This window comes from Bombus vancouverensis, chromosome 8, assembly GCF_051014615.1.
Source record: "Bombus vancouverensis nearcticus chromosome 8, iyBomVanc1_principal, whole genome shotgun sequence".
Classification (NCBI taxonomy): domain Eukaryota; kingdom Metazoa; phylum Arthropoda; class Insecta; order Hymenoptera; family Apidae; genus Bombus; species Bombus vancouverensis.
Genome location: NC_134918.1, coordinates 11,526,574 through 11,538,895, shown reverse-complemented (window position 1 = coordinate 11,538,895; position 12,322 = coordinate 11,526,574). Strand labels below are relative to the sequence as shown.

The 12,322-nt window shown below is 38.9% G+C and overlaps 1 protein-coding gene and 1 long non-coding RNA gene across 4 annotated transcripts in view; both read left to right on the top strand.

Moving 5' to 3' along the window:
* Positions 1-12,322, top strand: part of LOC117155877 (uncharacterized) — a 381,740-nt gene that overhangs the window by 311,014 nt on the left and 58,404 nt on the right. The window lies entirely within an intron of this gene.
* On the top strand, positions 4,621-5,336 carry LOC143303015 (uncharacterized). Its single transcript, XR_013058975.1, has 2 exons — positions 4,621-5,016; positions 5,114-5,336. It is a non-coding gene; the product is annotated as an uncharacterized LOC143303015 (long non-coding RNA).

The following is a 12,322-nucleotide window of genomic DNA, read 5'->3' as shown; positions in this document are numbered from 1 at the left end:
ATGAGACGATCTTTCAAAATCAATAAAAATACACAGACTAAATTGCTTTATTTTCTATGCACAATGGATTTCTTTCGGACAAAAAGGTACTTCTTATGAAATGTAAATGACGCGTGTAATACGATCTAAATTAAGCATATACTCTAACATACTTGAAAATTATTTCGGTGTATTAGTTAATAATGTTTTACTTATTTACGGGAATTGTATTAATTCTTCGCGCGTGTTTGTCGTTATTTTCTTCCAAATGTTTGTTCGATCGCTTAACTTTGCATTTATATTTATTTTCTTCATAGTTTGTTAAAGAATCAAGTTCAGATAACGTAAAAAGATGAAAAGTAAAACTTCTTTTTGATTTTACTTCTTGCTATTTATCATAAAATATTTCACGCATTGATAGCTTTTATACAATGCATTTAATAAGAAATATATTGTAAGTATATTTAGACATGCAACAAACTATAGGATACATATGCTATGAAACTTCAACTACGTACATGTATCTTGAATAATACAATATTATCGAAAAAGTGGCAGAACCTTAAGATAATACATATTTCACGATTCGAGTCTAATAAGCTTTCTGTTCTTTTGGCTTTTTACCTTATTACATGCATTTCGCGTTTCTTCATTTTCTGCCATTCAGTCTCTTACTTCATTTAACATTCGCTGCATACATCGATAAATCATTCCAAGGGGGTAAGTACCATACTGATGGCGCATCATTAATATTTCACCCTATCATATTAAACGTCGAGACGTCGTCACTTGTCTGACAAAATATAATGAGATTTACATAAAAATAAGTAACGAGTGTCATTACCTGGCTACGTGTACAAAAAGAAACGAATGGAAAATGACGAAATTTTAATTGCACTCGTGAATAATACGATTCAGCTGGTCGTTAGTCGCGTTCATCTATGTGATAATATCCTTTAATTAACAATGGCAAAACTTTGGATAGAATTTTCCTTTTAATTAAAAAGCTAGATTCCGCGCGAACGATAAGCGAATGTGGTCTCAAAGAGCAGAATTCTGACTACGCGCTCGAAATGCTAATGAAAAGCGGCGACTTCTCAGAGCAGCGCAGTGGTTAAAAAAAGTGTTTGATTCCTTTTAGTTTTTAGTTTATGGTCGCGTCGCAGCTCTCGCAGTGTCTTGGTCATTCATAAGAATTTTTCCGTCTGTTTATCGCGGCCTAAGTAACGCGTTGACGTCTCTCGCGGGAATCTTGGAACTTTTTCGTTTGTTAATTAGGGTTGCTACGCTCGCTAGTTTATTCGAGGAAAGAAGATAATGAGAAGTTGGAGCAGCCAGATTACGTCCACCGAGTAACTTTAATCACAGCAGCGAGCGAGCGCGTGCATTCAATTAGCAACAGATATTTAGTCGACTCGGATTAGAAGTTGAGCGTTATACATGGATGTCGTTAAGTGCTTCTGAAAGTGAGTTGCACAGAGAGAATATGAGTCACGTTCTCCTTTCGACTGCAAGAGCTTTTCTCTTTAGGGCAGAGCAAGATTTTATCAGCGATTCTCTTTATTCAGTCCTTACGGCTGCTACATTAATTCAAACGTAAATATTCCTGTAGTTTATAATGAACATCGAGATACATGTTTGAAATTGTTGATAGTAGGCATTATTGTTAATGAAACATTTCATTTTGTTACTGAGTGTTTACTCTAATTGGGTAAATCGTACGAATTAAATTTGAAGAATATATCTAGCTATATGTGTTAATCAAACACTCTATTAGTGTTAAACCTAAAGTCAGCGTAGGCGAATTATTTTTAATTGTAATAAGTACAGGTATCATATAATCTATGAATAATAAAAAATATATCTTACATAATCATGTTTTTATTTGCACTAATGTAGGATATTTCATAAGATATCACCTTAGAAATAAATTCAGTGCAAGAGTAATCGAAAGTAAATTAGAAATATTATTAAAATTATTAATTCCCTTTGATTCTTCTCAACTTCACTCGCAACGGAGATACCTATACCTTGATCTACTTACCAGGAACACCCTGTATATATAACGTTCGAATATCTCCTTAAACGGAACGCAGTACTTTTCCACGCAATTTGATTTGGAAATCATTGTTCGGTCCACTGATCTCCTAACCACAATCGGCAATCGATCGAAACGGAAATCAGCGTGGACGTGAGCGCAGTTAAACTGGACTCATCGAAAGCGAGTTTTGCCACGGGAAAACATGATTCACCGTAAATTCCTCAAAGAAATTTTGCCTCTTCCTATCTCTCTCTTTCTCCCGATTCATCCGGCCAGCCCCGTCCTCGTCTTTCTCTACCCTCCAGAGACTGGTTTTGCGCGCTTCCAGCCAATGGACTCTCGATTTCGAAGGAAGAACGAAGGAGAAGCGGCAGAACCAGCCACCCAACAACTAGCACTTGTTACGAGCGTGTGGTGTCAAGTGCAGAATAGCGAGGATGATCTCGTGCCTTCATCAATGATAGGCATCATCTGAGTCGTACTTTTTGTCCTTAGGCAATTATTAATTTTTTAATTCTCCCGATCGAGGGAAATTGAACTACGTTTTTGTTCTGACGAGGTTGTTGGGCGTCTTATAAATCTCGTGAGTTTGATGGCGATTATAATGTGATGAATGGATGGGATGAGTTTCAAGGAACTTCAAGAACTTTCTTTAGCTTTATTGAATTTTCTTTATTATCATTTTTAATCGCTTATAATAAGATATTACTTCACATGATCGAGATTCTTTCGTATTTTATAAACCTCACGAGTTTGATGCTACTTATAAAGTGGCCAATAAACGCAGCCAATCTTGGAAGGCATTGTAGACTTTCTTTTATTTTATTGAACTTCGCTTACTATTATTTCACACCGTTTATAATAAAACACAATTATTATAAATTATTAATCATTTTAAAATATAGTGAAATTTCATAGGTTTGTAATATGTGAAGCGGATGGTTCACGAATGGATTAGATTTTGAAAACGCTTAAGTACAGTGGCTATTTTTATTAAATTCGTTTATTATTATTTCTTGTCGATTTTAATAAGTAATCTTACACGTATGTAAAATCTAAGATGACGATATATTTACAAAAACAATTGGGACCACATTTTTTTTCTTTCCATCTTTATAGGGACAAAAGTTAAGAGGGAGGATTTGCGCATTTGAATTCGTGTAATTGCGTCGAATGAAGTTGTACGTAGTTGTTTGTACACGCGTGTATATCCTCCGTGAAGATTTCCTGGTTTTACTGCTAATCCGTGAAGCCATTCGTGACTTATTGTTAGCTCACGATGAAGAAAGATTCCCTCGTGTAGGCGCGAGAGCTGATTGGGATTACGTTTGGCTTCTCGTTTTACAAGGGAGTCTTGTAACAGCGGTTCTCAAATAGCATCACTTGAATAATTCATTGTGCTTTTTATAATCCCGAACATGAAATACGTACGGCGCAAACAGCACGCTGATATACAAAGAACCTTATAATCCTCTAGTTTCTAACTCATCAGTATTATAAAGCTATATCGTGTATACGATATTATTACGCGAGATTACTTGGGATCAGTTTAATCCTGTACAATTGTATGCTTTCTTCGATAGATTGGCGCGAGCTTGGCTGAATATCGTACGAGTAAGAGAACGAATAAAATAAACTATTCTTCCCATAGATGGACTCGCGTTCAATTAAAAACAAAGGTACAAAAAGTAGTAATGTGGTGCAGGATTTGGTGGAGTTCCGTTCGCGCTATCCAGAGATTTTATTTCGCAGAAATCGTGAGGCAACGTTGAATGGAAAATCAGAACCAGAGGGACTGAGCGACAGAAGCTAACTGTTCCACGGTCGAATCTAGGCTCTCCTGTGGCTCGTGAATTCGCCTAGGTCGCCGCCGCGTAACCGGAGTTCCGTTTCTGCGGCGAACAAATAAATGTCGAATAACGATAAAAGGCACGAACCACGGTGTATATATCCCAAGACGTGTTCCACATTGCGATTCAACGAAGCGTGGCGGATTCACGCGGCCGCGCACGAGCGTTCACGATCCACGCGCGTACAGAGACGATGCGATCGAACACGGACAAACCTCCTACAGCTCAGTCTCGAGGGGAACGCGCGCGTCTGCGTGACCCGGACATACGCAGACACGCGTACAATCGCGATCAAACAGCCGCAAACGTGAGCAGACGCGTGCAAACCGAGCTACAAAAGAAGCAAACTATACCTTAGAGTACACACGAGAATACTTACGCGGGTTAGTTAAGCTCCTCCGCCATAAAATTCTTCTCCCTCTTCAACATCCTTTTCATCCCTCCTGTTCGGTCTCTTTATATCCGGTCTCTGTTCCTCTCGTCTGGTTCGCGGCTCGTTCCCTTGCCACTCGCGCCTGCTATTTCTCTCCTCCCTTTGACTCTTTCTTTCTCTCTGCCTTTCTCCTCTTCTCTTCGTTTCCTTCAGCTTCAGCTTTGGTTCTGGCTTCGTTCCTTCCTTCCCCGGTGTTCTCTCCCTTTGCTCCTCGACCGACACTCAAACGGATGCTTCATCGTGCGTGACTCAAGGTCACCGACTCATGCGCCGTTGCAACGTGTGCAGGGCCTCGTACTATGTGTACTCGACTCGACTTGACTCGACTCGACTCGTCGCGTCGCTAACAGAAAGACGCGTGTGTTCGATGGCGCGCGCGCGTGCCGACGCGTACAATCTGTGTTTCCAGCGAGTGGTCTGCCAGGCGCGTCGATTTCATGGATGTGGAAGTAGAATCTTTGACGCAGGATTGACTCTTGACTTTCGAGGAAAGAGATGCTGAAACGACGCGGTTCGTCGTACGACGAGCGAACTCGTTTCTCTCGATTGAATTTTGCTCGACGAGAACTCGATTAGAAGCCTGGAGAACAGCAATCGGCCGATTGTTTCGTGTGAAAAATGATCGGGGCATCATTAGTTTGAACGAGTCGGGCCGAGTTTGATTATGCTACCGTCGCTTCGTGAGGGTTGCGTGTTGATTACGCATGCGAAAGGTAAAAAGGAGATTTAAACCATGACGTTTCGAAACACTCCTTAATCGGTTTTCCTTTTTGTTTGTCTTTAAAGATATGTTATTAAGTTGCATTTCAGATGATACAAAAAATTGATGGTGAACTGATGGAACATGTACGAACACTAATCAGTTCTATTTCTGTATCCTTGTGTGAAAGTTTTTCTCTTTTTAAGGTTCTTCTTTCAGTTAAAGAATTATGATTTTTTGTCATACTTTAATAACATGATATGTATTTATAAATGGCATTGAACGCTTTATCTCAAGTGATTAATACTCAATAAACTATTCCCAAATACTCTTCATTGTTCGTCTATATTTTCAATTATTTTCACAATTTTTAAACCAGCAATATAGATATCTACGTTGATGTAATTTCTACTAAATTAAGTTACAACGTAAGAAACTATATCTCATGTATTAAAACCGAAAAAGTCGGCGAATTGGAAGTTTAAAAATATTAAAATAGAAAGTAATAATTTCACGTCATAAGCAAACACCCATCGAAGTTCGAAAACTAAAATTATTTTCCTTTTCGTGGCACCGTTTTAGACCACTCGATCATACTCTACAATAAAAAAGAAAAAACAAAAGCACAACAGCTTTAATTTGGTTACGAGAACCACATCGACGAGAGATCGAACGAGAAGCGAAAAGCGTCACGAATTGAGGGCCAGAGTGCACGGCCATTTTATTAGATTCATCACGCCCTCGTAATTCTTCACGATACCGCTTGTTGGTTCAACTCAGTGCCAAATAAATCAGCCGGTTAGGAAAGGTTATGCCCGTCGCTGTACAATCTGCGGCGCGCCGTTTAAATGTCATTATAATGGCTCCGTTTGTGAAATACAGGCGGAACAGGCGACAAGTCCCGGGACTTGTCCCGCACGATTTCGCGGTGATTTCGATGCCGCAATCTCGTTTCTGATTCACCGTGTCGACTCGACTAACAATAAGCAAGTGACTGTACAATGGTTGTGACGACGAAATTCGAGTATTGAATTTTTAAGCGCTTACGAAGAATTTAGGTTAGATATTTATGGATAGGTATAATTCGTATTAAATTGTAACTTGACGATCTGGATAGCGTAACATATATAGGTAAAGATGAGATTTTAAGTTCGATAAGTTTGTAAATAGAAAATATCCATCGATGGGATAATCGTTATTAAGCTTCCATATCATTTTCCTTCTGTGTGACTTTAAAATAGAAGAATTTAATGACGACATATAAACATATTTCTTTTTGAGCTTATAATTAGTCTTAAAATTGTATTGTACAATATATACTTCTTGTTCTGATATTAATACAGGGCAAACTGTCATACAATCGATTATTCAATGTTTTTATTGAGACATAAAACGAACCGGTTACATTACGATAGTATATTTATGTCTAGAAATATCTACAGCTACTTTATAAATTTCATTAATTAGGTAATGAATATAAATGATTATTGGTTTCAAATTTTGAGAAAAGATAAACATACATTTTTCTACAAATGACCAATTATATTCTGATAAAGTAGATATCAGAGTGAAAAACACATATAATATAAATTATTTTACATTGTACAAGTAAAATGTAAATTATTGTATTCGAGTTCAAAATCAGGCATTGAATCTATTACATCTTTTCATTGAACAATCCGTACGCGTAAAAAAGTTAAATAAGTGAAATGAAAAAAGCAATAGGTGAAAGCGGCGTTAAAATAAATGTTACAAATTTTGGAAGATTATGTACTAGTGTCACAGCTTTTGAAACACCGTGAATACTGCTTAATCGTATACTTCGATACATTTTCAATGTTAGCTAAATATTGGTCGATTTATCGTCAAACACATACACTATAAAATACTCATATTGCGTAAGTTTGTAGACAAATATTAAATATTTCAACCTTATCGTTAATAGAAACAACGCTGTTGGAACCTACGTTTCATTACGTTCCTCGATTTCGCCATTGAACCGTTTAATGGTCACGAGATACACAGACTGTTATATTTTACATTAAAACCATCGCCACGAACAAACTTAGTAGCGCATTAATTTTGTCGTTATCTTATCATTGCCACTAACGAGTCCTACTTGTTAAATTCAGAAAATGTTCGGTTCACGCGTTGTGAATTGTGGCAAGTCAGCCGAGTTTATCGATGGATATCGTTTCCGATTATGCTAATAGTCGGACGTTTGTATTGGCCGGTTAAACGACGACATATCGCGGTCCTGGACAGTTACGTTATTTGTTTGTACTCGTTTGCATGGCGAACAACATGTCGTGCCGTTTATCCGAGCTCGTTATCTTTCTTCCCTTCATAAAAGCAATTCCTCGCTTCGAGACCCCTACGCTTCTCTTTCTTCGAACAGTTAATATTCCTCACCTCAGGCTCATACTCATTTTTCTCTGTTCTTTATTTTTTTTTTTCTCTTCCCCCTCCTTTGTCGTGCTTCTGAACAGCGCCGTGCAAACACCTTGTTGAACAGAGGTAAACAGCGGAAATTATCGTGCTGTTATTTAAACGTTAATATTTAAGCGGGAAAATTTATGGTCCTCATGTATATTCATACGCGAAACGTGTAAAGACACGATGTTAATCGACTTTAATGAGGCACGCGAATTATGTTGAATCAAGCCACTTTCGCGGCTAATTTAACCTTTTAAAGAATGACGATAGCGTTTTTATTTGACAGCCGAATTATTTTTCTGTGCAGTACGTTCGGCTACGCGTATCATTTTTAACACGTTATCCTTTAAATGTAAATTCAGTCTACCATATATTTAATAATGCAGTTTTATTATCCTGGGTTAACATAGCACGGTTTTATTCGAGTAATTAAGGGAGCATATAATTCCTTTCCATGAAGGTGGGATTGGTATAGAAAAGTATTACGCTATTTAATGAATTACATAATTTCTTTCATTTATAGTTACATTTCTCCGACGAAGAATCTTTTAAAAATATTTCCCTCAATAATAAATGCAGAATAAGGCAATATCAGCAAATAATAGCGAGGCATGGTTATAGAAATAATAAGATAATGAAACATAACGAGGTTTATTTAAAGACAGACGCTCAATTTATTCGATTATACAGACATCATACGTACTAACAAACATAAATACGTATCTACTAAATTACAAAGAAATTTTACAAGTACTAACATATTACAGTAGATAGGCTATCAAATGACAACATTATGCATATAAGGGAATAGTCTCTTTTTTCTTCAACGTTCTCATAACCTATTAAAGCTATTAACCGTTAATTATTAAAACCAACTAGCACTCGAAACCTATCTTACAACACGTTTTTCCAGTCTCTTATACGCTGAAGCGTTCGAGGCATTTCAAGCTGGTCGCCGTTAACCGATCTCGGGGTGATTAGGAGTAACTCAATTTCCATGTTAATGAGCCAAACGAGAACGCCGCGTGGAATAAATAACCGGTCGATTTTTCGACGAGTTTCTGGGAAACGACGACTTTCAAGCTCACGGGAATATCGGAATGCCGACGGTGTCTATAAATTCTGGGGTGGAAGCGTGCCGTGTAATAGAGGGGTGGAATTCGCGGCGGAATAGAGAATCGGCTCGTTATTAGCACGTCTACACATAACTCGGACTCATCGATGCGTACGTTCCTGCACCAGAACGAAACCTATAGAATACATATTTATGGCCCACGTACCATAGAAGGAGACCTTCTTTTGTCGGGTTTACGCTCGTCCAACGATTCCAATGTTTCGTGGCGTAATCGTGACGCGCTCTCGCTTCCGCGTCGCTTGGTTCGACACGCCACAAATTACGATCCCGGCCGATTATGCGTTCGTTGCCAACGGCGAAATTAATTTCGTTAAACGGATCGCCGCGTCCACGGATTTCATATACCGCTCCCTCTGTTAAATAATCCATGGAAAGTCGAGTTGAAAGCAGCTATCCCACTCAAAGGCAAGCATTTGTAACGTTTTAACTTTCGTTCGGATTGCTGAAGTTGGACATTTAGAGAAAGGGGATTTATAATTTGATGAAAAGTCAAGGAACTCGTGAAACCTTCATGTGAAAAGTATTAACGTAAATCGATTGAACTGTTTTTGCCGCTGATTAATACACGCTCGATTTTTTACAAAATCTTTCACAGATCGCCTTCAACGTCTACAAATAAGGTTCGTAAAATTGGTCATCAGTCATGGGAACTTTAATAGAAATATTTGCAACATTCGAAAGGATACTACTGTACTACTTATGAATGAAAGTATGCGTCTGTACGTAAGAAGCAATTTACGATCTGCTTTCAACGAAATAACGATCCTGCGTTCATGGTGTATTCGTACATTTTATATACCATGTTGTATTTGCAAACACGGGCGGTAGATCAATTTTCAGCGAGTAAATTATTCTTGCCAAGCGCGATAACGGTTTATTATATTTCATATAACATGCTGTTCACTAAGCGCAAATGAAGAGCGTAATGGGTGTCGGCGTGTAATTTGACGTTAATAAAAGTATTTATAACGCTCGAAAGCAATCGCGGATCAACTTCTGCGAGTGGAAAGCACGCACACATCAAATAGATATTCACTGTTTTATGAGGTAATTGTCGATATAACCGTATGAAATATATTTCAGGGAACGAAAACCGATCGAGTTTGCAATTAATACGTAGCGATGTAGCGTCCGAATTTGAATCTGTTGTTTAATCTCCGTGACTTAATGTGAAATCGATTTTTGATTTACAACGTACTAAATGGAGAGAAATAATGAGTCGCGTAACAGCGAGTAAAATTTTATATAGTTTGTGGGACGTTTTATACTTTCCATCTATTTATACATATTTCACAGTTATTGGAAAGTTATTCGTACAAGTCATCAGTTATCGGAAATCATCGTTTGAAATAACTGTTCAATGAAATATTTTACACACCAGCCTTAAAACAGGATACGTATAATTGTCATCGCGAAAGTCCGTGTGACAATTTACATCAACAATAACATAGGTTCCTAATGTTCGAATGAAAAAATGTGCTTATAAAAGCGTACATACGGTCAGTATGTATATTTCTAATTTAATTTATCGTCCCATTATCGTCCTCTGTTATTTTCGTATCGTCACGTTACTCACACAAGAACGGGCGCTCGTATATTTCAGGCTGAAATCGTAATTTTAAATTGATTTCGCGTGCAGTTGCATGTCACGGCAATCGAAAGGATCGGGCGGCGGAAAATTCTAGGAAATCGCGTAACCATTCGGCGTGACGTCTCGACGCGCGGTCCAATTGGCGCGAACGAGCCGGCCGCGTTTCGCTCGTAAAATTTAGTTTGTTAAATGCGGTTAATCGTCGAGCCAGGGACCGCGATAACCAGTAACGCCGCGCTCGCGCGTTCACCGGAATATTTATGGCGCACGAAGCAGCCGTGAACCCTCTCTCGCACCATAGTTACGCACACACCAGTTCGATTCTGCTTGTTTCATGCTGTGCCTCGGAATTCAAGGTCGATCCGCGTATCAAACAATGAATTGCACTTTTAATCTCGGCCAATAATTGAGACGGTGCTTTGTCGAAAACGGGATACAAGACGATTTATTGTCGATAAGCCGTAAGATTTCTAACGATTCAAGTGACTATTGATTGATATGGATAGACGGACGTGGACACAACCGAGTTAATTGTCCGTCGTTTGACATCAATCATCGACAGACCGTCCTCTGTCTTTCACAGTCAGAGGCAGAAATTACCAGTGGAGTTATTACTTGCACAATAGAGAAATTTCCTCCTTGGCGAAATAGATTTATCCTGCATCTATCCGCGTAAATAGAATGTTTAATTTTTCACGTTTTGGGTAAGACTTGGTTAGCTTAAGTTTATTGTAAACGAATATTAAACGATACAATTATCGATCATGATCAATATCGGTTTATTTTGACGTCGATTCGTTATGAACCGCTTAATGGAAAATTAATATTAATGGAATTTTTTGGTTGCAAGATAAGTACAGGCAACGATATGTAAGATTTATGTGGATGGTTTTATTACGAATCTTGAAATCTTTATGCGAGTACGAACAGTAATGTGTTTTAATTATTTATTTATTTTTTAAATTATTTATTTCGTCACATCCGTTCTTCTCCGATTTTCTAATGCAGAACGAAATATTGCTATGTAATGCAAAAATTCGAAAATAGATTCAGAAATAAGCGCAGAAATTAGATTCTTCCTCTGAGCAACTGTTAGCTTCCATTGAAGTAAAAATATATATATATGCAACTTCCATTCCGTTGATCAAATAAAATTCCGATTATACGTAGAGTTTTAACTGCTAAAACTTGAACACATAGACATTTACACATATTTAGATTACCATCTAAACACGAATCTTGATTATCCAATACCAGAGGAATATTTCAGGAACAATAAACGACCCATTTAACTGACTTCGTAGAAACCAATCTCACATATTACAAACACGAAAAAGGTACTCTGGGAAAAGGTACGCTCGTCCACTAATCGTAACTCAGTACTACATTCAATGCAGGGCAATAACGATCAAGTATATAGACAGAGAAAAAAGGTTTCGTCGGCCTTTTAAACGCGAACCATAAAAGATGGGAACAAGGTTCGAACGATGAGAACCGCTGATCGTCAGCGAGCAAAATTCCGCACAGGAGGCACGGATACGGAGCGGCACGGTTTGGTACGGTTTGCCCATGGTATGCCGCCGTAGTATAGCACAACGGTGTCCCGGCACCTCTTCGTTCGCGTACTCGTACTGTATAGGAAGAACAAAACGCGAGAACAGGGGGAGAAGAAGAAGCCCGTGCACAAAGACAGAATGAAAGAGAGAAGGCAACACAGTGACCGTCCAGTTCGTGGCCAGAGACCGTGGTCCCTTTTCCTTGCCTCTTCCATCCCCCTTGGCCCTTCCTAGCATCCCCCTCTCGTAATAAAACGATCCCCCTCGACCAATTTACGCCTTCGAGATCCACGCTGCCGCGGGTTGGCTCTCTAGCAGCCGGTTCATAGCCGATAACTCCATTCCGACGCTGGGTCACGACTTCGTGGTACTGTTCACGGTGTCGACTGGTTCCCCTCTGTTTCCCACCCCCTTCCTCCCTTCCCATTCCGTCGTTCCTCGATTTCTTTACTCGCGTTTCTGTCTCTAATTGCGCCCGTTCCAGGGGACATGCATCGCCGATATTTATGCCGGTCGTACTTTAGTCGAGCACACTGCCACGTCGTCCAGATCCCTATGGACCCTTAACGACACTCGCAAACTCTTCGTCTCTCTTTGTGCA